The sequence below is a fragment of the Eumetopias jubatus genome, unplaced genomic scaffold (assembly GCF_037043125.1).
Source record: "Eumetopias jubatus isolate StellerSeaLion01/CBP00866 unplaced genomic scaffold, mEumJub1_p1.0 scaffold_8, whole genome shotgun sequence".
Lineage (NCBI taxonomy): Eukaryota > Metazoa > Chordata > Mammalia > Carnivora > Otariidae > Eumetopias > Eumetopias jubatus.
In genome coordinates this window covers 19,768,663-19,796,602 of record NW_028274814.1, presented here as the reverse complement: position 1 = coordinate 19,796,602, position 27,940 = coordinate 19,768,663, and the positions used below count along the sequence as shown (strand labels likewise).

The 27,940-nt window shown below is 39.2% G+C and overlaps 1 protein-coding gene and 1 pseudogene across 3 annotated transcripts in view; both read right to left on the bottom strand.

Moving 5' to 3' along the window:
* The window catches only part of RSU1 (Ras suppressor protein 1), a 253,585-nt gene that overhangs the window by 100,661 nt on the left and 124,984 nt on the right, over positions 1–27,940 (bottom strand). The window lies entirely within an intron of this gene.
* LOC114217276 (ADP-ribosylation factor 1 pseudogene) lies at positions 12,603–13,345 on the bottom strand (annotated as a pseudogene).

Here is a 27,940-nt window from a genome sequence, read left to right as displayed (position 1 = left end):
GTAGGTTATAGGATCGGGGTGTCCCAGCTGCCGTCTGCTCTGTCCGGGGCTTGCCATGTGCGATCTTATTTATTCCTCATGGCAGTCCTGGGATGTAGGTATTATTTCCGGTTTTACATGTTGCAACAAAAGCACGGGCATGTAAGAGAAGTTAAAGGACAAGCTCGAGCAGTGACGCTAGGTCTGAACCAGACTCTGTGGGGCCCCGGGGCCCCAAGGCCTTGGGACTAACCACCACATGGAATGCAGAGTGCCAGTCTGTGCATGCTAACTGGGTCGGCAGAAAGAAGAAAAGGAGAAGGAATATTTATGGTACACTTGAGTAATATTCACAGCAGAAGGCACCAGGAATACAAGTTTCCTCATTGCTATTCATGGTGATTTTAAGCAAAATTATGTAATATATGTTTAATTATATTGAAGAAAACACTAGTACAAATAATTGAGCTTCAATTGTTTCACGGCATTTTTGTGATGGCCTGTTTTTCCATGAAAGCATTCCAGAAAATTCCCTGTTCCTGATCTCATTTTATCTGTAGGAAAATAAAATCAAGGAAATTGTGCGTCAATATTTAAATGCGCTGATTTCTCAGCACCCCTCTTTCAGGGGGGAATAAAGCAATGTTGGTAAGGTTCAGGACACAAATCTCTTTCTCCTTAAGCCATCAAACCTCAGAACCAATTGGCAAAAACATGTTATACGGCTTTCTAAAATAGCGTGTCAGAGTTGCAAATTTAGTAAACATAAATGAGGATTTGAGCTCATCAGGGATGCGGAGAGTCACTTCTCCTGTACATCTTTCGAAGACAATCTTGGAATATCTCTAAGAGGCAGAAAGTGTTCTAGATGAAATTTAGTACAGCGGCTGATCTTTTTCTCCAAAACCATTATAATTGCTATCAGAAAGAGAATGAAAAACAAAACAAACCCTGAAAATAAACATATAATCAGGGAAAATAGTAATATATTTTACCAAAAAAATGTTTTATACATGCAAAAGACCTAGGGAGGTCATTTGGTATTTCCTAAATTTAAGATTACAAATCACATTGTTTTCTAAAAGGACGTTCCCCCCCCCCCCCCCCGATATCAATCAGGCACGAAAAGAAATCCTCACAGGCATTCAAAAACAACAACAATAACAAAAGCAGCTTCTGGACCAAATGGACACAGCTCTTGTTCAGCTGCTTAGTGATATCTTGCCCCGTCTTAACCGATACCAGGAAGCACTTTCCCCAATCATGAGGACTGTAGTAAAGGAGAAAGACACCAGCTCAGCAGTGCTTTATGAAACTATGGCCGGCAGCATTTCGACGGTCAAGAATCAAGATCCACAATGGCCACTGATGGCTCTTCACATCGTCAGGAGCTGTGCCTTTTCATCCTTAGAGCCCCCTTCTTGGTCCAACGCCCGAGACAGAACTGTTCACGTGCATAACCAATACTGCGGTTTTTCCCTCTTGATCAAACCCCTTCTCCCCAGAAGTAAACCCTTCCACCCCTTATGATCCCACTGTTCTCTGCCCACATCTCCTTTCATCATAGCTCCCCAAAGACTTCATTTCATGTATTTGTTAACAAGTTTTGTCCCTCCTTCTAGCCTGCATCCACCACAGCAGGGCCCAAAGCTCTTAGGACAGACACGGCACACATTCGTAGATACTTTGGGGGAGTAGTTTCATCAGGTACGATGGTAGTGAGCATCAGTTTGTGAGATCATGTAACTCAAACATGAAAGCCTGTGAATGAGCACATGAAAACATGCTCAAGACCACAGCCATTATGGAAATCCAACTAAAACTGCTGTCCCATTTCACATGCACTGTGATGGCTATAATCAACAACACACCTAACAGCATGTGACGGCCAGGACGTGGAGACCCTGGAGCCCTCCCACGGCCTGGCGGGAACGTAAAATGGTGCACACCCTTTGGAGAACGGTCTGGACGCAAACTGGATGAATATACTAGAAGTCACTGAATGGTACACTCTGAATGGGTGAGATGTATGGCTGGTGAATTCTCTCTCAATAAAGCCAGTAATGAAGCAACAGCATGTGAGCTCTTTGGCAGCTGACTAGTCTTTGACCCACACGTAAGCAGGAGCTGGACTGGCTACTAAGCTAAGGGCTTGCTTCTGACTGAAGTCTTCTCTGAATCGCTCCTTTCTTCAGTCTCTCAAAGGCTGATCATTTTTGGGAAACGAAGACAGTGTTAAAGACAGTTAAAACTCTCAAGGTCAGCTAATCTGATTTCTCAGATGCTCTACCAATTTGCTGACTCTCCGGATATACTGCTTTATTGCTTTTCTCCTTCATGCTGCTTGTGAGGAGATGTCAAAGCTTGTTATGAGCCTCTGACTGGAGCTACTTGGAGGAGCAGAAGCTGTAGTCTCCAATTAGTCAAGTTTTTAACTTGAGGAAGCAGGAAGGAGACAACAGTGAGGGAGGCAAGTATGCAGATGGCCAAAATAAACAGCAAATATCCATTTTTTTCTGAAATTAAATAGGAAATTCACTGATCCACTCTTAGACTTAAAAGCAATGGCTTACAGAGAATGAACTGTACCTGGATTCAGTATAAAAGATTTATAACAAGAGTTTCCATAATTACTGTTGAAAAGCAAGATGCTGATTTCTAATTACTAGCTTTGCTTAACCTAACTAGTAAAAACAGTAAACAATGGGGTAAAAAGAGTTGAGTCTGTCCAAGTCACAAAATATAAAAGCATTAGTGACGGCAGAGGACTTTTAGCTTCCATATATTTATGAGGAGGTGGTACACCCCTCTTCTTCTTTCTGCTACGTGTCCTATAAAATGAGATTCTGTCCTGAGACTTTTAAAGAGTTAAGGGAAATCCATTTAAATATTTCTTTAAAAAAAAATACAAGAACCTTATGAACTTCCTAAATCAAAGACTTAAACAATCTCATTTTTATTTTTAATTTATTTTTTGAACCATCAATGCAGCTTTAACTTAAAAAGCTTTTTCACTCAAATTTATTCATAAGCAAGACAAACACCCTAACAGAATGGAGATTAGAAGGGGTCCTTGTGAATCACTAAGGCACCATATTCAGCATGTGTAAAAACTGGGAATTAAATCACTCTCCTTCCCTGAGATATGCATCTTATGCCTTCAGTATTCAAACACCTGGGATAACTTATTTATCCAAATCAATTAACAAAATTAAAAAGAAAAAGTACCTTCAAAGGGAAGAATCTTATCAGTATTTAAAAACCCTGAAAGAACCCAAGACAGAGCTCTGTAGATCCTAAAAGATACTTAAAACCAGAGCTAATAAAAGAAGACAAAAACAAAAATTTTAACTTTGCTACACAGTTGAGGCACAAAAAGAAAGAAACTGAATCATAGGTTTTGTTACCACTATCTTGCAAATCAGGACAGAAAAAATGCCAAGGAGGAGAATTATCCTCTCCTCTCTTCCCTACCAAGTTCTTCATAGGCAAGTGACTTTTGTAGGGGGGTGGACAGACCACAACCAAATTCTTCACTGATCTCAGTATGAAAGTCCTCTGCAGAAAAAAAACACAACTCTCTTCACAAATCATTAATGTTTGCCTAGCAGCCCAATTTTACTGGAAATCACTCCTTAATCTTGATTGAAATGAAAATTTTTTTTAAGACATAAGGACATTTATTGGAAACAAATAAACCCACTCACACACAGTGATAAAATAAATTCCCACCCTGATACCATCAAAAACTTTTTTTTTTTTTAAGATTTTATTTATTTGACAGAGAGAGACACAGCGAGAGAGGGAACACAAGCAGGGGGAGTGGGAGGGGGGGAAGCAGACTTCCTGAGGAGCAGGGAGCCCGATGCGGGGCTCGATCCCAGGACCCTGGGATCAGGACCTGAGCCGAAGGCAGATGCTTAATGACTGAGCCACCCAGGCGTCCCACCGTCAAAAACTTTTATAGTATTTAACACTATTTTAGGGCTTCTGTTTAAAAAACAAAACACATTCTGCTCTCGGAAACTCTTTCCAACTCCACTCCCTACAAAGGATGAATTAGGAGTAGGCATTTCTCATCACCGCATAACACACCTGTAGAATGCTTTGTCAAATTACATGTACGCAATTATCTCACTACCTGTGACAAAATTAACTTGCTCTTTCCCTCAGGCTCAACCTGTAATAATGGAATAACACTACTACCAAATTAAATTAAAACATGCAGGCACGTCCACTCTGTAAAAGGAGAGACCATCTCCTTTGCTCATTATGGTTAAAGATGCTCCGTATTTGCAGGCACATCACAAGGTTGACGGGATAATAAGCAGGCTCATAGTGTCTCATTAATCACCTTTCTGTTCCAATAGAGGTTTAGACAAAGACTGTACAGTAGCAGAGCGAAGCACGATTTTAACAATGTTTTTCCTCCTACTCAAAATACTGACCTACTGTCCATGCTTATCAAACATGGCACCCAGTAGGTGCTTCACAAATGTTCATTGCTGTTGATGACAATAATGATAAAGGTCTCTTTCGGGAAGAGACTTACAAACAGGTACAGAAAAGAAAGAGGCACGATGGCAAGAATTGAATTTAAATTTAACTGAAGATCAGCAACAAGAAAAAGTCCTGAAAGACTTTACATTTTTATCTAAAAGAGAGAAAGCAGTGAATTTTTCATAATATATATTTCATTCATGTTTTTAATACTGATAACTGACACACATGATTTACAAACAAAAAATGTGAACCATGGAATTTATTTAGATTTGATTCACTTGAATCATCTTTATTAGATAAATTAATTTTTTATTGTCACATATCCAAGATGATCCTCCGCACATGAATTTTTACTACGAAATAGTTTAAAAATTTAAATGCTATATGCGTTGAAGTTTTTACTACTGCGCTATCCTGTTTCTTTTGATGTACTTCCAAATTTATTTTTCAAGCTTATGTCAAACAAAGCATATGTGATTGAATAAGTGATCTGAAATAGCCTCTTCACTCTTCCCTTTCTAGGTTAAAAAGGTGCTCTATTCTCTCTAGGTTAAAAAGGTGCTCTGTGTTTAGTGATGAAACTTACTCATTTATTTTGCCGAATTCTCATCTAAAATTTATTCGAGGAAGAGCCAGTTCAAATTTACATCATTTGAAGGAAAAATGCCAAATGCTCACCCTTCAAGATTACATATATATATATATATATATATTTTTTTTTTTACCTTCCTTTAGCATAAGCAGATAAATTCTCCGTGTCATGGCAGCTGAGTTTCCCTGCTATTTTTATTTTCTACTGACAGAATATTCAAAGCTGACAAATGTGGTAAGAACAGACATAGTTATTAAAAGCTTCAATTTACAGCAAATAGTGACAGTTTGCTTTTGCTACTCATAAAGCAAAATCGAGGAGGTGTAAATACACAGGGAAGGTAGAACAAACATGCTTTAGATCTTTTTAAAATAGTTCCAATAAGCAATGATCATTTGACATATTATTCCAAAAGTATTAGTTTAGTCACTGATTCAAAAAATAAAAACAGAATTATGGCTGGCGACTTTCAATAATACTTTAAAAACTTTACTTATGGTTATCCTTTGTGTATCTAAGGAAGGCTTTTAAAAAAATCACAGATAATTAGGGGCGCCTGGGTGGCTCAGTCGTTAAGCGTCTGCCTTCGGCTCAGGTCATGGTCCCAGGGTCCTGGGATCGAGCCCCGCATCCGGCTCCCTGCTCAGTGGGAAGCCTGCTTCTCCCTCTCCCACTCCCCCTGCTTGTGTTCCCTCTCTCACTGTGTCTCTCTCTGTCAAATAAATAAAATCTTAAAAAAAAAAAAATCACAGATAATTGACTTGAAACACAAGATGGAGAGTTCTGTACTAATTAAAGAATCATCAAGTATGTGCAGGAGGAAAAAAAATAAGCAAAATATTTCCACTGCATAGGAATAGCTCGTTTGTCACTGAGTTGAATTTCCTACAACTGACAATCTCCCAGACTTTTAATACATTCTACTAATTGCTGAAGTGGAGAAAGACTTGAATGCACAAGAACTATGTAAATTCTGAGTAATGGCAGGGGTCAGATAATGTCAGGGACAACACCGAAATGTCTGACATGAAACACTTCATAACCCTTACATGACCTCTTTGGAGGCTGAATCATAGTGGTGTTAAACCATAAAACATATTACCAGCGGAATTTAGTAATGGCAAGAGGGACATCAGGGGGGAAAAAACCAGGAAAATTCATACAGAAAAAGTAAACTGTCTCCCATTCAAAAAGCACGTCATCAGCGAAAGCGCCTCGTTTAGAAAGTCTGTTCCGAGGCAGAGACAATATGAGGAGGTGATGGCCCTGCTCCAAAGAAAGAAAATCAAGTCAGAATCTGGAGAAATGAACCATATCCAGAGACAAGCTTTTGCCAAATTTCCCAAGGTGACGGGAATGTTCTTTATCTTGACTGGGGTGCTCGATACATGGATATAGTCATTTCTCAAAACTGAGGGAACTACATGCTTACGGGATGCATGTTATATGTACATAACTTCTGAATTGAAAAAACTTATGTCTTCCAAACGTATTTATTTTATTGCATTAGATGCAAAATGGACAGTCTTCTGTTAATTTTCAAAAAACTCCTTCTTAAAAAGCAGGAAAATACAAAAGGGAGAACTGAGAAAAATCTAGGGCACAAAATAGCAGTGGAGCAGAGAGACAAACCATTAAACTTCGAGTCACCAATGGAAAAAAAAAAAAATCTTTCCAAAGACTCAAATAGTGCCCACGGGGGCAAGTGAGAAAAGAGAAGGAATGATGCCTCATATTTGTATAACCTGACATATTAATATATTTAATAAATAAGCATTTGTTTAATAAACTAGGCCATGAACAGCATCTCCATTTCAAAAGCCGATGAGATATACAGAATAGTTCACTGATGCGCCTAAGGATACGCAACTAGAACAGAGCCAGGATGCAAATAGATCTCGCAGACTCCTACACATAACTCATCTCACAAAACAATACTCTGTGTGCATATTGTGTGTGTGGTGTGTAAAACATAAAAATAAGAACCACTGTTAGCTTCATATAGTAGTGATGAGGCTTTCCGCCTCGCCTCCACACATGATGGGTGAGTATAAATGTGCTGGAAACTATGCGCATGAACTAAAACAATCGCGAGTTCTTTTTCTTAAATATTCATTCATTCAATGGCTTAAAAATCTGCAACATTATACTTGGGTATGCAAATATGTATCCGCTAAATGCTTAACAGCCTAAAGAGCTCTCTGACTAGATATGTTGAGTGTAATTTTATTCTCTTAGCCCAATTTTTTATTATGATTTGATTGAAGTTAGTTGTACTTGATTTCAGAAGAGCAGGCAGAAGATAATGCCAGACAAGACTGCATTTTCAGTGGATTAGTTACTGAGATGTGCTTTTGGAAATCTTATAGAGAGTGGGAAAGAACGGTACTCTTGAAGGGATGTCACAAAAGTTCACTGAGGCTCAAATGTGACACCAGAGCTGATGGGTGCCTTGGCTGGTCTTGGAAACAGTGTTCTCACATACACCTCGTCTTGGGTTCCTAAACTCATGAGATTCTGTGTTAGCAATGCCCTTCCTTCCATATGCCCTCTGGTAACGTCAGCTGTCCAGCCTCAGAGGGTCACAGCATGACCTTGTAGCACAAATGGTTTGCCCTGTGTGGCTCATTGTGCTTATTCCAAACTTCAAACACATACACACACATACACACCCCAAAATGAAGGAAATCTGTCAGTATATATCTCAAAATCACAATCATTGATACAACCCACATACACCTTTTCCTTCCTAAAAAGAAACATACATTTTGCATCATTCCATAAAATGTGCAAAATACAATCTAATCATTAGTCAATGGATATTTGAGAATATAATATAGGGGCGAACCACTCAATTCAATTGTAACAGTCCTTAAAATTTTCGCTCAAATGAAGTTTGTATCTTCTTCCACAGTGAGACATGGAAGACCAGTCATGGGATGATAAAGGCAAAAGCTTAAGAACATGGGCTTGGGTCTCAGATTCTGGTTCAAAGCTGGGCTCTGTCACTCAGTAGCTGCATTACTGAGGGCAAAAAAACTTAACTGGTTAAAGCGGGGATGATTATATTCTCCTTCAACTTCATAAATTATCCTGAGGAATCAATAAAAAAAACTTACATGAAGGGTTTAGTGGAATATGTGGCACACATGCTCAATAGTCCTATAATTATATATATAATTTTGTATATATGTATATATAATACATATGTAACAAGTCTATAATAATCATTTTGAATAGTGCTATAATAACAAAAATACAGGAAGTATGTTTCCTTTTTTCCTTAATACTTTTATTTCTGAAATTTTATTAGAACATTTACATGTTGTTACTTAAAATGATGAATTAAGTTGCATGTAGTTAGAGAAATAGCAGGAAGGGATAGAAAGTGTAAAGAGCAATCCTACCAATTCACAACACTATTGATATTTATTTATTTATTTATTTATTTATTTATTTATTTTTTAAAGATTTTATTTATTTATTCATGAAAGACAGAGAGAGAGAGAGAGAGAGGCAGAGGGAGAAGCAGGCTCCCACCGAGCAGGGAGCCCGACGCGGGACTCGACCCCAGGACCCCGGGATCATGACCTGAGCCGAAGGCAGACGCTTAACCATCTGAGCCACCCAGGCGCCCAACACTATTGATATTTAAAGTGTATCCTTCAAAACTTTTTTAAATACACATTTGCATTAAGTATAGGTATAGAGTCTTTTTAAATTTGTAATATATTACAAAAATTCCCCAAAGCCATTCCCCAATGCTTACACAGCATTAAATGGCTGTCTAGCACTCAATCATACTGCTGCATCATGACTTCCCCAATCATAGGCTGTGGGGCACTCTGGTATTTCCAATCACCGCTATTATGAATGAGGTTAAGTTTTTGTTTCATCGGTTATTTGTTAAGAGGATTATAATCATGTACAAAATAAAGCAAATAAGGTGAGCAAAAAGAACCCCATTTCTTTCAAGGCTCTGACCAGTAGCTGTCGGGTGGGGTTGTTATGAAATCGATGTGTTTCAACAAGTGATTTCTTGGTAACTCCAGAATTCCTTTCCATCATGCACCCTCAACCAACCAAGCATACATAGCATATGCCCAATCCTGTTCTTGAATTAACAGGGGGTAAAGCTGCAAGCGCTTACCTGACCTTACAGAATTAGCTTACGGTATACTTCCATAAACACATTATGTGATGCAAAAAGAAAAGTGGCTTTGACAAAAGTGACAAATTTTATTCAGGGCTTTTACCGAAAAAATTCTTGGAGATAGGTCATTTAATTAAAAAAAAATTCTCATTTCTTGCACTATTTAATCAACAAAATTAGAATCAGGAGAAACAAAATGTGAGCCAGACATGTTCATAGCTATCAATGATGTTTTTCAGTACCAAAAAAATTAGAAGAAACAAACAGATAAATAGTGTTTCAAGGAAAAACACACTTCCCTTTAAATCCTGGAAATATGCAAATATAATATAGCTTCATACACTCAGGAAACTGGTTCTTTATTCCACAGAGATTTTTCTGTCAGTGTTACAAGCTAAAAACAAAATATGAATGACAAGTGCACATACTTAGCTGATGGAGAATACAGAGTCCAACACTAACCACATTAATCTCTCATAGAGGTTATGTGACTTCCAGGCAGAAATATTGATTCAGACCTAGTCTCCTGCCACCAAGTTTGACAAGTGTTCTAATCTGAGCTGGAAAATTTCTCCCCAAAGTGGTAACTTTCAGTACTTCCCAGAGCTCATCTGGCTAACCCGGTAACTAACTTGATTACCTAATTTAATTCATGCATTAAGAACCTTTTAATAAACAGGCTGCTGGATAACAGGAGTATATACACAGAGATCTCACTGGATACTGAAAGTTACTCAAAAGCTAATAACTGAAAGAACCAGTCAACGTTCTCCATGTAGTTATCCTAGGTTAGATTTTTAGCCTTATGGGGTTTTTTTGGGTCATTTTTTAATATTGCCACACTTTAATCATACTCAACAATAAGAACAATTCAGTAAACAATTTTAGCGCTTACTCTTCTCAATAAGATTTTTGTGTGTGCATGCAAAACTGAGAGTTTGGAAAATTCTCATTCTTCTTCTCCCACAATTTCCTCCAGCTGCCCCGGGTCACCCCCCACAGACAGCTCCTGAACCTGTGATCATCAAAGTCGGCAGTCCTCCTTGGCTCACGCCAAGGCACAGCGTGATCGTCCACTGGATTCTTCTAGCGGATAATCGGGTATTGTGCTATCATTTCTCTTCATCTCAAACACAAGGAGTTTTAGCGGCTTCTGCCTCCTTTTCCTTTCCTCTAATCACTGTGCATCTTGGGTTTTTTTGATTTTTCATTTTGTATGCCAATTTGTCAACTTCAGTTACCACAGAAATAAAACCACAATATATGTGAGAAGACTCTTCCTTAACGTTGTCTTTTGAATTATCTACTCAACTTGGGGGTTGAGATTTAAAACAACAACAAAACTGGTGTCATCTGGTAATGCTGTAGATTTTTCTCAGCAGATCTTTCTTTCCCCTTGAAAATATAAACCAAGTCTGTCCCCATGTTCAAGATTTGATCAGAGAATATTTTGGCATCAAAGATAACTTGGTGTTTATTAAGAACGCAGAGTAACTTTTCAGTTAAGTTACTTTTCTCCTCACAGGTAATACAACACAAGGAATGTCGGACTTTATTTGGCTGCCCGGGTCTTCGAAGGGAATGAGATGATAAGTACATGAGAATCCCTGCTCTTCTCATTCTTCCCCACAAACAGTACTGTCCTAAATTTTAATCTTGCCAAACTGGTAGATATAAAATGGTATCACTGTGGTTTTAATCTGTAGTTCTCTGATCACTAATGAGGCTGACTGTGTTTCCTGTTTCTTCACCATTAATGTTTCCTTTTCATTGAAATGTTTATTCATACCTCTGACCTAGTGTTATTTTCTTCATATAATTTCTTTATCTGTTTTAGATACTAAACCATTCTCAGCGATATGTGCTGCAGATTACTTCTCCCCACTGTGGCTTGTCTTTTCAATTTGTTAAGCATACCCTTTTGATAAAGTGAACATTTATTTTGATATAGTTGAATTTATCAATTTTTTTTCCTTTGCAGTTTGTGTTTTTTTGCGCTTGGTATAAGAAATGCTTCCCCCCCCCTTTTTTTTTTGCATTCTGGGTTTCTTTTATTTTATGAAAAAGCTAACTTCAAATCTACATTAAACGAAGTTGAATACAAAGTCTTTGTGCAGGAGGCCTGGTGGTCTCGTTTACAAAATCCTATGACCACTGGTCCTTAGGTCTTAAAGTTTCAGAAAGGATCCCTCGGATGGCTTTGCATTTGCATGTTTCAGTGCCAGAGTGTAGGGACAGACACCGTGTCCATTGTAAGGCCTTTGTCAGCCCCCAGAGTACCAAGTCACCTCCGCGGTCACCCTCAGCTAAAGAAATTATGTCCACAAATTTTCCACTTCCCGTTTTTTTTTTTTTTTAATAGTTAAGACATTTTATTCTAGTAGCTACAATTACAGTGCTTGTTTGCCGAAATGAAAACTGAAAACGAGTATACAAAACAGTTGATTATTAATCGTGTGTTGAAAGCTCCAGCTTCTCCAGTGTTTATCAAAATACAAAAGAAAACAGTAGAGGTCGTTGTTTCGATGGCAAATCCGACCCTTGCAGGCTGAGGGAGTGAAAGCACATGTAGACAGGAGTTCCAGGGGCTGAGGCTCTAGGGTGACTGGCCCACGCGCCCGCACTCCTGCTGGTGAGACCCCAGGCAGCCCGGAGCAAGCCAGAGTGCCCACGCGGACCCAAGAGAAGGCTGGAGTCCCTCCAAGGGGTCCGTGAGCGGTGGCCGCAGCCCCCAGCCTGTCTCCTGGGCGGCTGTGTGAGCACAAGTACAAGCACAAACCCTAGGGGATGCGGGATGACCCGAGACAGAGCAAATCACAGGGACCCTATCGTGACCATGCAGAATGGACTGTGGCTGGTTCTGCCCTGTCTCACGTTCCCGACGGGAAACGGATCACTGGTGGACTAGACCCTGCCCGCCACTGCAGAACCGACACTAGGCACGCTTCTCCCATCTGTGTGTTCAAGTGTTCTCCTTATCTTGTATTTGTAACGATTTTAAAAATGCACTGAGTTCAGGTTAAAAACCAACCACCAAAATGGATCTCAACACAGACCTAATGGCCAGAGGAGGCTTGGCAGGCTGGTTGGACACAGTGACTCCTGGAGGCCCCGCGTGCCTAACATCCCTTTTCAGTATTGAACAGTGGGTTGATTCTCTTTTTACAATAAAAAAAAGCTGAGTAATATTGCATAGGAGTACCAGAAACTGCCTCGTTGGGAACAGAAACTATTTACATTAAATAAAAACCCGGCTGCAGGCTGCGTCTGCACATTTACAGCATGGTGAAGCACACTGTGACCAACCATGGAGACAGCTTCTGGCACTCCCACCACATGAGAGTAAAACAGGGTGGAAGGAGGGGCGGGGGCGTGGCTCACTTCTGGTTCCGGAGCTGATTGGACAGCCAGTCCAGTCCCTCATACAGCCCATCCCCACTGGTGGCACAGATGGCCTGAATGTACCAGTTCCTGTGGCGCAGGGACTGCGGCCCCCAGCTTGTCTGTGATCTCAGCCGCGTTCATGCCGTTGGGGAGGTCCCGCTCGTTGGCGAACACCAGCAGGATGGCATCCCTAAGCTCATCTTCCGCCAGCATCCTCATGAGCTCCTCACGGGCCTCGTTCACACGCTCTCTGTCGTTGCTGTCCCCCACAAAGATGAGACCTTGTGTGTTCTGGAAGTAGTGATGCCACAGAGGTCGGATCTTGTCCTGGCCACCCACGTCCCACACAGTGAAGCTGATGTTCTTGTCCTCCACCGTCTCCATGTTGAAGCCTATGGTGGGAACGGTGGTCACGATCTCACCCAGCTTCAGTTTGTACAGGATGGTGGTCTTCCCCGCAGCATCCAGGCCCACCATGAGAAGGCACATTTCTTTTTTGCCAAAAAGGCCCTTGAAGAGGTTTGCGAAGATATTTCCCATGCTGTAGGCGGGTGGGAGCAACACTGGCCAGAGAAACCCTCGGCTGCAGCGGCAGTGGCGGCGGCGGCAAGGCTACTGCTCTGAGCCAGGTGTTGGTTTTGCTCCCACCTCCATTTCCCGGTTTTGCCTCAGGTCTTAAATTTGCAGCCTCATCTTCATCAACAGTTTCCATCATGATGTGTGTGATACAGTCTGATACACGTGCATCCACACATACAGCTAGAGAGCATTCAGCAACATCACCTTTGTTGTCAGTTTCTTCCTTCAGCTCCCAGAGAGGCTCTCTCTTGCTCACTCGCTTTTCTTTCTTTCTTTTTTATTTTTTGGTTCCCTGAAAATTCCATAGTTTTGCTTTCCTTTTAAAAGTTGGTTTCATGATTTAAAGATTCAAATATTTAATCTACCTGGAACTGATTTTCTTTGTATGTCACAATCTGGTTTCATTTTTCTTCCTCCACGTGTATAATCCTGCAACTGCATTGCTAATGGGACAGTTCCTCCTCTTTCCACTGATCTGCAACATGCGTGCTGCCGTAAACCAAGTTTGCACGTGTGCATATATCACGTATGGGCTTTCTATCAGTTCCAGTGGTTTCTTTGTCTATGCTAATACCCTAATTCCTCAGTCTTCATTACTCTAGGTTTATAACAGACCTTGGTCTCCATAAGGCAAGACCTCCTATCTCTCCTCTTCTGGTTCTTCCTTAGGAAGGTCTTGGTTATTTTTGACCCTTTGCTTTTCCAAACAAGAAACCAGAAGTAGCCTGTCAATTTGAACTATTTTTTCTCTCTGGTTGCTTTTAATGTCTCCTCTTTTGTCTTTAATGTCCTGCTGTCCCACCATGATATGTCTAAATATGTATTTGTGTTGCCTGGTATACAGTGTATTCCCTCTATATGAACATGCCAATCTTTCAACATTTCCGGAAAATTCTATCTTTACACCTTAAACAAACAACTTTACAAGGATGTCTGTATAGCAAACAACCTTAGAAGATAGAGTCTCCCCCTCTGGCACAGAGAGCAGATCTGTTTACTTTCCTGGAGATAAAATAATGTCTCTCTTTGATGGCCAAAGAGATTTGCTTACAGTCCATTTTAAAAGACTGGGGTCTCTGGATGTGCCTCAGACCTCCTGCACAACTCATTCTGCATCACCCCCATGTGACTTGGGGAGCATGGGGAACAGGCGTGAACATATAGCTCAGGATGCTTAATGCACTGTAATAAAGTCCTTTGTATCTGGCCCTGAAGTCTTGCCTCTTCAAAGAGCATCTGTGAAACTGTAGCAAGCTTATTAAAATAAAAACAAAATTTTCATTATTTATTTATTTGTTATTATGATGAAGTTTCAAGACCCTTCAATTCTTGACCATTCCCCCCATTTTCAATATTTTAACATTTAGAATTCCAAATTGACCTGTGTTCCATCCTTTCCTTCTCTCATCCCTACAACATCTTCCTCTAGACTATTTCTCACCTCCTTTGTCTCTCTGGGCTTCATGTGGGGTGATGTCTCTCGTGATCTTCCAATCCATTCATTCTCTCCTCAGCTGTGTGTGACCCTCTACTTAACCAATCTACTGAGTTTTTATTTCTGATGATTCTGTTTTTTTCCTTGTAATTCTATTCGCTTCCTTTTCAAATCTTCCCGAACATTTTGGGTGGTCTCTTATTCCCGTCTCGATTTCTTTCTTTATGTACTTCCCCTGCACGTGTTTCATATTAAAAATCAGCATTCCAGTGTCCTTAGGGCATTAGGGACCTAGTCTGTTCACTGTTTTTGTTGACTTTGGTGACCTATGGCTTGTGTTATTCCCCATTTGGTAATTCCTGGGTTGCTGTGTTGAGTATTTGGTATTTTTTATGGTAACCCTGCATACGCTAAATCTGGAGGAATTTTTGAGGGAACGGGACTGTTAATGCTTTCCTCCAGAGAGGACTTAATGCTTATATCTCACAGGTGCCAGAGAGTTCCGCCAACCTGGACATTTGTTAATTTTTTTTTAGGTTAGGGTTTCCATGACCCTGCAAGAATTGTAAATTTATACCCCAGACTCATCCAAAAATAAGCCTGTAGTAGCAGACTGTCAGAGGAGATGATGAATACAATGAGAACTATTTTTCTTCCACTCAGAGCAACAGGAAAAACCGTTTTCCTCATCTACTCCCTTTCCTGGTAAGCTCGGTTTTTTTTCAGCTCTCACTTTCTCTGAGGGTATACCTCCTTGTGAATATTCTCACTCTGTGAGAGTCTTTCAGGTTTGGGCTTCCAACATTACCCAGACCCCAGACCTCTTGATCTCTTTTTGCCCAAGGCAGTTAAGCTGTGAATTCCTTACACAGGTATGGCGAGTAGGGCAGTCCTGGCCTTTTTTTTTTTTTTTTTTTCTGGCCTTTTTACCACACCCCTTCGGTTTCCAATTACTATATAGACTTTTTGCCCCTTTGGAGATTTCCCTTACTCTCTTCCAAGTTCAACAAAACATCTTAAAAGTCAGTTTCTCTGACTTATTCTGCATCTAGTCTTTCATGGTGAAAGGGCTTTCAGATTATCTGATTTCCATACACAATCATTTCCATGTTTTCTTTTTTGTCCACACAGCCAGAAAATGGGCAACTTTTCCATTTTGCAAGTGCCTTTTACAGATGCTTAAAATGAGCTGACCATACAAGGAGGCAAGAGAGATTCTGAAATAACAGCTTTTCTGTAAACTATAAAATTTAGACCAAAAGCATTCTGCAGCACTCATACAGCTGCTATGATCTGATACTGGTATAATCTGATACTGCATTTATCAGACTGACATTTGTATGTTAACACGGTTAAGGCAAAGCATTTTCACTGACCATTTTACCACATGTACCCATAGTTAGCACTTTTCTTTGAGACATACTGGTGAATTTTTTTGAATGAATTTCTGATGGAACAAAAGACTAGAAATCCTTGTGTTCCAATATTTAAGAGACATGAACAACTACCACATACTTGAAAGAGAAGTTACCTTAAATTTTTGTTGAATAATATAGCTTAGCTTCTTACTGATTCCACAAAGACTTCTCCATGTTCACTTTCCTAATAAAATTACACTGCCACTTTTTAAACCATCCTTCATGTATACATTCTAACCTGTCTTAACTCTCTCTTTTTCAAAGATTTTATTTATTTATTTGACAGAGAGCAGGAGAGAGAATGAGAGAAAGCACAAGCAGGGGGGAGTGGGAGAGGAAGAAGCAGACTCCCCACTGAGCAGGGAGCCTGATGTGGGGCTTGATCCCAGGACCCTGGGATCATGACCTGAGCCGAAGGCAGACGCTTAACTGACTGAGCCAACCAGGTACCTGTAACCTGTCTTAACTCTTAACAGACTCTCAGGCATTTTAATTTTGGCAATTTTTTGGTCACAGTTTTAGAAGTATATTTTTGGTTATTTGACATTAAAAAAAAATCCGAGAATACAGAGAAGGAGAATCAATAAATGAAAATCCTGTTGAAACTCTGTGTATGTTTAAAGCAAAGAAGCTCCTAGACTTCAATTAGACTTTCTGAGATATTTCATATGCTAATTCCTACTTATTTTAATTAAAGAAAAAACTGGAAGCACTTTTTCTTGCCATTTTGAAATTAAAAGACAAAATAATCAAAGAAATCAAGCCGAAGACTATTCCGTGGAGTTACAGATAAGATTAAATTTGACGATAATCCACGACTAAGATGCTGGCTGTGGTGATAATCTGGGGCACATCTCTCTGCAATCCTTCAAAAACCCCTCTAAGTTTGAAAGGATGAAAGCATATTGACTCAGTATTAAAAAAAATAAAGGAGCCAGAAACCATGATATAATGAAAAGCCCACTCAGGTTCCTTGGACTGTGGCCTGCACTTCACGTGGCCTAGACACCTGTAAGTATTTGCCAGCCACTGCGCTCTGTGCCATGACTAGGCTAGCAGACATGTTCACTATCCTTCTGAACAATTTAGTCAGGACAGTCCATTCAAAGTCACCCTGCTCTAAACAAGGGGCACTATGTGTTCACGTACAACGGGAGGAGAGAATCATTTCTAACAGTCTAGCTGGTTCTGCCCCTTTTCATGCCCTCAGAGAGAAGAGTCTATCTTGGGAAGATGAAGGGATTGAAAATAAAGACGGATTACTATTTCAGGTTATAATTTGTTTATTTGGGGATCTACTTTCTTAAATGGAAAGAGCGGCAAGCTGCATCAAGACTCTTTGAACATTCTCCTCCTGATGCTCTTGATAATGGGTTAAAAATATTCTTCAATTAAGCCTCCACACCGCTCTGCCAGAATCAGCGCGGGACCATTAGCTTTCCCACTGTGTGGCACCGGAGGCTGGTGGGCTGGGAGCTCCGCTGACAACCAGAAAAGTCACAGGAATCGCCACTCACCGAGCAGAACAACGACCTGTGTCGTCGGCATGCAAAGGTCACCCGTTGGTCTTTCTTAGTCTCACGCAAGGTCTCTGTGAAAATACAGAAGGACCCCACAAACTGGTGTGCCGACAGCCTTTTTACTTGAAGCACACATACGAAAGTGCAGCTGAGCCTGAAGGCGGTGGAGCCCCTAAACCCCTGCTGTTAACGAGGTGAAATCACCTCTTTTCATTTTCGCCTGTCATGAAGGGCTGGTCCCAGGGCCAGGGCGGGTAGGACCTCTAAGAAAAAGGATGCCCAGGTGGGCAGTGGGGTCGTTCTGGGAGGTGGTGGGCAGTGGGGGACTTTCGAAGAAGAGTAAGTTCGAGTACTATATACACTCCAGGAATCCCAAAAGGGACGGGGTGGGGGGGGGTGGTTAAATGTGCCTTCATGAACACTGTTTATGGTACAAACACTGACCTTTCCTTTATTGAGAATTTTATAGAACCCACTAAAATATAACAGCTCAGAAGCATCTCCTACATCTCCTTCAACACATGACTCTGATTTATAAGGAAGAAAGGATTCATTTTCATGCTAGAAGTTTATGAGATCTCCAGGGAAATTCTCCACAACTTCACAGACATTCCCTTTTCCCAGGGCTATAGCAACTGTCCCGTGGAGGCTTTCAGATAGAGCTGCTCATGCTCGCTGAACACGGTGCTAGCTCGGGGACGGTCAATTATTTTCTCCATGACTCTTGGGTATATGGCAAGCTATTCTAGAGGGTTAACAACAACTAGGATGCCAAACCAAGAGGAGCAAAGAGGTGCTATATACCGGATAAGAAGCCACATACATCATCAAACAATGACATCTAGGACAGGTTCAATGAATGTTCCTATGGATAAACCAGTGTTTTAAAACAGATGGAGCACTCAACTTCGAGCCAGAAGATGTGGCTAGAGTCTGCTATCCTAGCTGGGTAATCCTGGGGAGGTCACTTAACCTTTTACAGCTGTGCTTTCCACCCGTACAGAGAGGGGACTAAATTCAATTGTCTGAGGCTTCTCTGAACTCTAGTATAATTAATATTCTAATCTAAAAAGGCTTTATTCTTCTTTCCTAACATCATCTTCTAAGTTTTTACCAATTTAGAGACGTGTTATTGGAGACTAATATCTCTTTATGCACATTCTTGCTAAAACCACAGCCCACACTTCGTGGCATTCCATGATATGGTATTATGATTAACACTATTTATTCATTGACATTTATTGAGTGTTTACTATGTGTCCAACACAGTTCTCAGTACTCTACATGCATTATCTCATAGAAACTTCTTTAACAACCCTATTAGGCAGACACTATTATTCAACCTTCCAGAAGAGAGGTAATCAGTGCTCCAAATTTTAATAAAATAAATAACAAGTGGTGATCTTAGGATATGAAATGAAGGCAGTCTGACTCCGGAATTCACCATCCCAACTACACGGTCACATTGACTGACCACAGCAACACCCTACTCGACAGATAATATCTAAAGCAAACACAGTTCTCCCTAAAATCTACATAAAGATTATGAACTTCTACTATTTCTCTACTATCCTGAAGAATTCACATCTTGTCCAAATTTTTAGGTAACAGGAACATTTTGATACCTAAAGATGGATGATACAGTACCTTTTCATATTAAATAAAGAATTCTGTCTGAAATATATCCCCTAAAGGAAAAAAACCTTGTAATTTTCCTTTGGAGATAGTTGATTTCTTCTAAAGTTATGTAAAAGAACACATTAGGCAAAACAGAAATGATAAAATATGTATTTGGGAGATGCTGATACTGAAAATATTCCATGGACCATTCTAAAATTTAGACAAATTTCTATTACCATGCCATGATAAAATGGACAAGATAATATATCGAATCAAGGAACAAGAACTCAACAGTTCATCTGGGCAGCTACGCAGTTATGAATAATTTTAATAAATATGCAAAGCTGGTATTCTGCCACATAAAATAGCTAGTCAATTGTGAATCTGAAATATATTTTTAGACTATACTGTGTCTGTCCTTGGAATTAAATTATTGATTGTCACTTTCATGAATACTACTATTTTTGATTTTAGGATATCTGCATTTTGTCTTGTGCTTTCTTAAGATTAATTCTGGTCTCTTCACCATTTTATCTGTGACTATTTTATAGATTAATTTTATAACTCGATTTTTATTCTACAGCTAGGTTCTTGCATACCAGAACACATTGCTGATCACTTGCCAAATGCATCTCTATACCCTAGAGATAACACTGCTGAACTAAGTTCAAGGATATAATTTGAAATAATAAATCCTACCTGCACCACACAAAATATATACAAGACGACATGGAATACATGTAGAAACAAATGCATCTTAAAGACCCACTCACCTCCTGCTGTAATTGAATAAGGACATTAAGAACAACACCTTCAAACTACATGTTAATTTGAAAATATTTACCTTAGCCTTTCCTAATGGTCCGTGCCCAAGAGACTAGTTCAGATAGTTATGTTAACTACCACAGTATCGTAAAGACACTGGATCTGTCTCGGTCTCAAGGATGAAACCAACACTTAGCAAGGATGAAGCTTATACTTTAGCTGTTTATCTAGCTAAGAAATCAGCACTGGAAAGCAGTAAATTTTCCCAGATTCGTTTTTCTAACTATATTCAGAATAGGTAACAAAAAGAAGTAAGGAACAGAAATTAAGAGCCTTAAATCACAGATGCCTTGTGGTCTTAAGTGACCTCTAAGCCTGTTTATTATAATTAAAGCCACTCCGTTAATGAGTACTTACCAGTGGACATGAACTAGTGTGCACCATGTGTACATTCTCTCACAGTTCTTGTAACAGTGCAACTGTACTACAGTGCAGTGCAATAGTATAAAAATACTGTATTATTAACTCCACTTTACACAGGAAAAAATATATGCAATGAGCCTGCTTGATGTTAGGCACTTAGAAGCTAAGCAAAAATGATGAACCAAAAGACATGGGATCTCAGCCCTCCTGAAGGTTACCAATATAGTAGGAAAAAAATGTATTATATAATCCCACAAATAAACATAACATTACAAGAGCAGTAAGTGCCAAGATAGGCACAAGGTATCCTGATAATAAGTAAGGGTGGTGAGTTGAGCTCAGGTTTGGAGTAAGACTGTTTGAATTCTGGCTCTAGTTTATATAATTATATCCCTGGGCAAGTTAGCTAGTGTCCCTGTATTTCAGTTTCTCTCTCTGTAAAATGCAGATTATAGTACCTACCTCATAGAGTTGCAATGATTAAATAGTAAGTGTCCAATGAACAGTTGTAATTGCTTTTTGCTATTCTAATTATTTGACCTTATTGGGGTTGAGGGCAGTGGGGAAGGGAGACTCCTCAGATAAAGGAATCAATGACCTAAAATCTACAGAATAGAGGGAATTAACGAGTCAGTGGGGGAGAATGGGTGCTGGGTAAGAGAAATGTTTCAGGCGCTTGAAAAGGTTCAATAAACACACACTGATACTAACTAGCTAAGCTATCTTAGATCATTTAATCACTTGGGATTCAATTTCATCATCTGAAAAATAAGGAAGGGAAAGGAGATAATCACTCTGATTTCATAATCTTTATGTTTCTATAAAATTTGAACACAGCAAAGCAAAACATTGGAAATATATGTCAGCTGAACACATTTTACTCCTTTCCGTAGTAAGGAGTAGGGCCAAAAAGGCCTTAGATGTAAATTTTAAGAACAGTCCCACTTTATCTCCTTTCTACTCCCCTTCTTCTGATCTCCCTCATTATTAACTTTCCTACATCTGTAAATAAAAGGAAGCAGAGTGCAGTAACCTTGTTTCCACCTGTGAAGGTGGTTTACACTTCTCTAACTGTAATGTCAATTTTCTCTTTCAGGAGGATCATCCATCGACATGATTCCAGGCAGCTCTGTCTTGTCAATAGGACTGCTGTATATAAATATGGCTGGATGTTTAAGTTTTAAGTTTATATTTACCAAACTGCTGATATAACATATATTTTTTTTTGATATAACATATATTTATGACCAATTTTTCCTCCTTAGTTGGCAGGCTAGTGTCTATTTAAAGGAGGGGTCCAGGGAAGACTCAGCCAAAAGAAAGATGAACTGTAGCTCCAGCCTAAATTGGATTCCTAAATTCTAGGACCATAAAACCTCTTCCCTAATAGATCTCTCTCCATTTAGGGTTATCCAGAAACCTCAAAATCAGGGTACGTAAGACCAAACTCATCTTTCACTTCCTCCTGCCTTGACTCTTACCCCTTTCCTCCATGTCCCCTTGGTCGGCCCATGGATAGCCCCGCAGGGACCTTTCATATCCAGACTGTGGACTGAAATGAAACAATCTTTTACATCTTAGCGGAAAACCTGGGATCAAGGGCATGGGATCTGAGCTATTTTTATTTTCTTTTTTAAGGTAAGTAATGTAATATGGAGCTTACCAGGCACTGTCTCCACAACAATACTATGATACAGGCACTCACAATTCTTTATTCTATTTAAAATATTTTCAACTTCATTTGGAAAAATTTTATCCATACTCAAGAGTCGAGAGAACAATGTAAGTTCCCATGTACCCACCTATCCAGCTTCAAAAACTGTCTACTGAGGGCATGTTCTGTTTTATTCATTTTCACTTCTACGTACCCCCTTCCAACTCCACCACATTATTCTGAGGCAAATGTGAGAAATTATATTAGTTCATTCATAAACATTTAAGTATGTAATCACCAACCATGACCAAACCTAAAAATTCCTTAGTATCATCAAATATCCAGTATTCAAATTTCCTGATAATCTAAAAAAAAAAAAAAATCTTTTCACATTTTGTTTGAATGAGATTTTGTAAAAACGTAAATGTTTTAATAAACTCTAGTTATTCTTACTGATATCCAAATTGTCCCAGATTTGGCCAATGGGAGGCTTGCCTCTTCAACCTGGCATCTTGAGTTCTTCTGACACAGTCTTTTATAGCTTCCTTGCTTTCTAGATTGACAGGATATTACAGCTCAGTTGTATATTCTTCTGATAAAGACCTGGAATTAGCCTTATTTTTTTTTTTAAGCTCCCAGAGTTCTTTTAGTGATGGTATTTAAAGATAATAATCCAGAGCCAAGAGTGGTATTGCTAGCACTTTGAAATCTGGATCAGGATGGCACTGAAGGTATAGCTTGCTCTGGGCAGCATAGACATTGTGACAATGTTTATTCTTCTGATCCATGAGCATGGAATATTTTTCCATCTCTTTGTGTCTTCTTCAATTTCTTTCATGAGTGTTCTGTAGTTCCTGGAGTATAGATCCTTCACCTTTTTGGTTAGGTTTATTCTGCGGTATCTTACGGTTTTTGGTGCTACTATAAATGGAATCATTTCTCTAATTTCTCTTTCTACAGTTGCATTGTTAGTGTATAAGAAAGCAACTGATTTCTGTGCATTGATTTTGTATCCTGCCACATTACGGAGTTGCTGTATGAGTTCTAGTAATTTGGGGGTGGAGTCTTTTGGATCTTCCACATATAGTACCATGTCATCTGTGAAGAGACAGATTTTTCTTTGCCAATTTGAATACCTTTTATTTCTTTCTGTTGTCTGATTGCTGTTGCTAGGACTTCTAGTGCTATATTGAACAACAGTGGTGAGAGTGGGCATTCCTGACATCCTGATCTTATGGGAAAGGCTCTCAGCTTTTCCCCATTGACGATGATATTTGCTGTGGGTTTTTCATAGATGGATTTTATGAACTTGAGGAATAGTCCCTCTATCCCTATACTCTTTGAAGAGTTTTAATCAGGAAAGGATGCTGTACTTTGTCAAATGCTTTTTCTGCATCAATTGAGAGGACCATATGGTTCTTCTCTTTCCTCTTACTGGTGTGTTCTATCACACTGATGGATTTTCGAAAGTTGAACCACCCTTGCATCCCGGGGATAAATCCCACTTGGTCGTGGTGGATTATCCTTTTAATGTATTGTTGGATCCTATTAGCTAGGATTTTGTTGAGGATTTTGGAATCCAAGTTCACCAGGGATATTGGTCTGAAATTCTCCTTTTTGATGGGGTCTTTGCCTAATTTGGGGATTAAGGTAATGCTGGCCTCATAGAATGAGTCTGGAAGCTTTCTTTCTGCTTCTGTTTTTTGAAACAGCTTCAGGAGAAAAGGTATTACTTCTTTTTTGAATGTTTGGTAGAATTCCCCAGGGAATCCATCAGGCCTTGGACTCTTGTTTTTTGGGAGGTTTTTGATCACTGTTTCAATCTCCTTACTGGTCATTGGCCTATTCAGGTAGTCAGTTTCTTCCTGTTTCAGTCTTGTAGTTTACAGGTTTCTAGGAAGGCATCCACTTCTTCCAGGTTGCTTAATTTATTGGCATATAGTTGTTGATAATAATTTCTAATAATTGTTTTGATTTCCTTGGTGTTAGTCCTGATCTCTCCCCTTTCATTCAAACAATCCTAAAATTTGTATGGAATCAGAAAAGACCCTGAATTGCCAAGGAAATGCTGAAAAAGAAAAACAAAGCTGGGGGCATCATGTTGCCCGATTTTAAGCTATATTACAAAGCAATGATCACCAAGACGGCATGGTACTGGCACAAAAACAGACATACAGACCAACGGAACAGAACAGAGAGCCCAGATATGGACCCTCAACTCTGTGATCAAATAATCTTCAACAAAGCAGGAAAAAATATGCAATGGAAAAAAGTCTCTTCAATAAATGGTGCTGGGAAAATTGGACAGCTACATACAGAAGAATGAAACTCAACTATTCTCTAACACCATACACAAAGATAAACTCAAAATGGATGAAAGACCTCAACGTGAGACAGGAATCCATCAAAATCCTACAGGAGAACACAGGCAGTAACCTCTTTGACATCGGCCACAGCAACTTCTTTCAAGATGCATCTCCAAAGGCAAGTGAAACAAAAGCAAAAATGAACTTTTGGGATTTCATCAAGATAAAATACTTCTGCACAGCAAAGGAAACAGTCAACGAAACAAAGAGGCAACCCACAGAATGGGAGAAGATATTTGCAAATGACACTACAGATAAAGGGCTGGTATCCAAGATCTATAAAGAACCTCTCAAACTCAACACCCAGAAAACAAATAATCAAGTCAAAAAATGGGCAGAAGACATGAATGGACACTTCTCCAAGGAGGACATACAAATGGCCAACAGACACATGAAAAAATGTTCATCTTCATTACTCATCAGGGAAATTCAAATCAAAACCACACTGAGATACCACCTTACACCAGTTAGAATGGCAAAAATTGACAAGGCAAGAAACAACAAATGTTGGAGAGGTTGTGGAGAAAGGGGAACCCTCTTACACTGCTGGTGGGAATGCAAGTTGGTACAGCCACTTTGGAAAGCAGTGTGGACGTTCCTCAAAAAATTAAAAATAGGGGTGCCTGGGTGGCTCAGATGGTTAAGCGTCTGCCTTCGGGTCAGGTCATGATCCCAGGGTCCTGGGATCGAGTCCCACATCGGGCTCCCCGCTCCTTGGGAGCCTGCTTCTCCCTCTGCTTCTCTCTCTCTCCCTCTGTCTCTCATGAATAACTAAATAAAATCTTAAAAAAAAAAATTAAAAATAGAACTACCCTATGACCCAGCAATTGCACTACTGGGTATTTACCCCAAAGATACAGATGTAGTGAAAAGAAGGGCCATATGCACCCCAATGTTCATAGCAGCAATGTCCACAATAGCCAAACTGTGGAAAGAGCCGAGATGCCCTTCAACAGATGAATGGATAAAGAAGATGTGGCCCATATATACAATGGAATATTACTCAGCCATCAGAAAGGATGGATACCCAACTTTTACATCAATATGGATGGGACTGGAGATTATGCTTAGTGAAATAAGTCAAGCAGAGAAAATCAATTATCATATGGTTTCACTTATTTGTGGAACATAAGGAATACCATGGAGGACATTAGGAGAAGGAAGGGAAAAATGAAGGGGGGGAAATCAGAGGGGGAGATGAGCCATGAGAGACTATGGACTCCGGGAAACAAACTGAGGGTTTTAGAGGGGGGATGGGTGAATCCGGTGATGGGTATTAAGGAGGGCACGTACTGCATGGAGCTCTGGGTGCTATACGAAAACAATGAGACATGGAACACTTCATCAAAAACTAATGATGTACTGTAGGGTAACTGACATAACATAATAAAATTAAGTTAAAAAAAAGTGGTATTGCTAAACTGTGTTGGTCATTTTTTTTAGGTCTCTTTGGTGGGCAGAAGAAATATTTTTTTAAAGGGAAAAAATATCATGAGATTTTACTGTTAATTTCCAATTCTAACTTACGATTGTAGGATTTAACGTCTCTAATTTTTTACCTTTCTCTTTTGCTGAATAGCATATTCCCTGATGACATTAACATAATTACTCTTTGCTTTCTCCTATAATAAATATAGAATCATGTCAAAAACAATGAAAATGTTATTACTAATAAGATATCTGAAAAGGTATCATTTTTTCCAGTTCTTTCAGTAACTGGAGTTTAATCCAATAGAATGTAAAACCAAATCACTGTATTTTCAAGTCATTTAAAACTATTGAAATAGAACTATTACCAAAACGTGTACAAAATATAACTCCATTAACAATGTAAGTTCATTTAACAAGAATTTAAAAATGAACAATCATGTCCCCATCACCCAGGATGAGAATGAAAACAAAGTAGAGCCACTCTCTGACTTTTGTAAGATATAAAAAAAAATCCAAATAATCATGAGATGAAAACTATAATGTATGAGACAATTATGGAATTTTAATTCAAAATAATAAAAAAGACATAACATTCAGAGAAAAACCAGGATTAAACAAATGAACAGAATATAAGTTAGTTGCAGAACAACTACAAGAGGCTAAAACATGTATAAACAGAGGCCCAAAAAGAGAGGCAAAGTTGGGGGACAAGGACAGGGAGGGAGAGTGCTTGGTAAAAATATTTGTAAAAATAATGGCTGAAAATTTTTAGATTTGATAAAAAGTATAAACCCACAAATCTAATAAGCTTAGCAAACCCCAAGCACAAAAAAAAAAAAAGTGAGGAAAACCACACTAAGGCACCTTAAAATCAAACTGCTCAAAACCAGTGATAAAAAGACAATCTTAAAAACAGCCAAGGTGGGGGTGGGGGGAGGGTTACATACACAGGAGCACGAGAAATACAGCAGACTTCTTTTCAGGAGCAATGCAAGTGAGAGACAGTGGAACAAAAACCTTTAAAGTACTGAGAGACAAAACCTCTCTATCCAAGATTCTACACCAGTGAAAATATCATTCAAAAAATAATGGGGAATAAAGAGTTTTCAAGATCTATGAAATGTAAAAGAATGCATACATGGCAAGTCCACATGGTAAGAAAAGCTAAGGGAAGCCCTTCTGAAAAAAGGAAAATCATACTAGATAGAAACACGGACCAAAGGAATGGAGGGCACTAAAAGTGGTAAATATGCCAGGGCGCCTGCGTGGCTCAGTCGTTAAGCGTCTGCCTTCGGCTCAGGTCGTGATCCCGGGGTCCTGGGATCGAGCCCCGCATCGGGCTCCCTGCTCAGCCAGCAGCCTGCTTCTCCCTCTCCCGCTCCCCCTGCTTGTGTTCCCCTCTCTCGCTGTCTCTCTCTCTCTCTGTCAAATAAACAGATAAAATCTTAAAAAATAATAAATAATAAACAAATAAAAGTGGTAAATACATAAAATGTAGAAGATGCTTTATTTCATTTAGATCGCTACAAAGGCTATTCTGGTAAAAATAATAAAAGTGTAATGTGGAGGTTCAGAACATTAGAAGTAAAGTGAATGGCAAAAGAAACGTACAGCCTAGGAGATGAGAAATCAAAGTATATTACCATAAAGTTTCCCCCCTCTATGTGAAGAGATATAATGTCACTGTGAAATGTCAAAGATGTAAATTACAAACGCTAAAGCACACCCTAAAATTAAAGAATAAAACATTATATCTAATAAGGCAACATAAACAAAATGATGTCCTAAAAAATATACAGTCCAAAGGCAAAAAATAAATAAAAGTAGGATAAACACAGATGGAATAGGAAAAAATATGTACACTAAGGGAAGATATTCAAAACTAATCATGTTAAGTATAAATGATTAACATACCCCGATTCAAAGACAGACGGTCAAATAAGATGAAAAAATGAGTCCAAACTACATGCTGCCTGTAAGAAACCCACTTTAAATATAAAGATATAAATAAGTTAACAAAAAAAGGAAAATGATATACCCTGCCAACATAATCAAAGTAAAAATGGAGTAGCTACAGTATTATTTGACAAAGTCAATTTCTGGCCAAAGAATATTCGT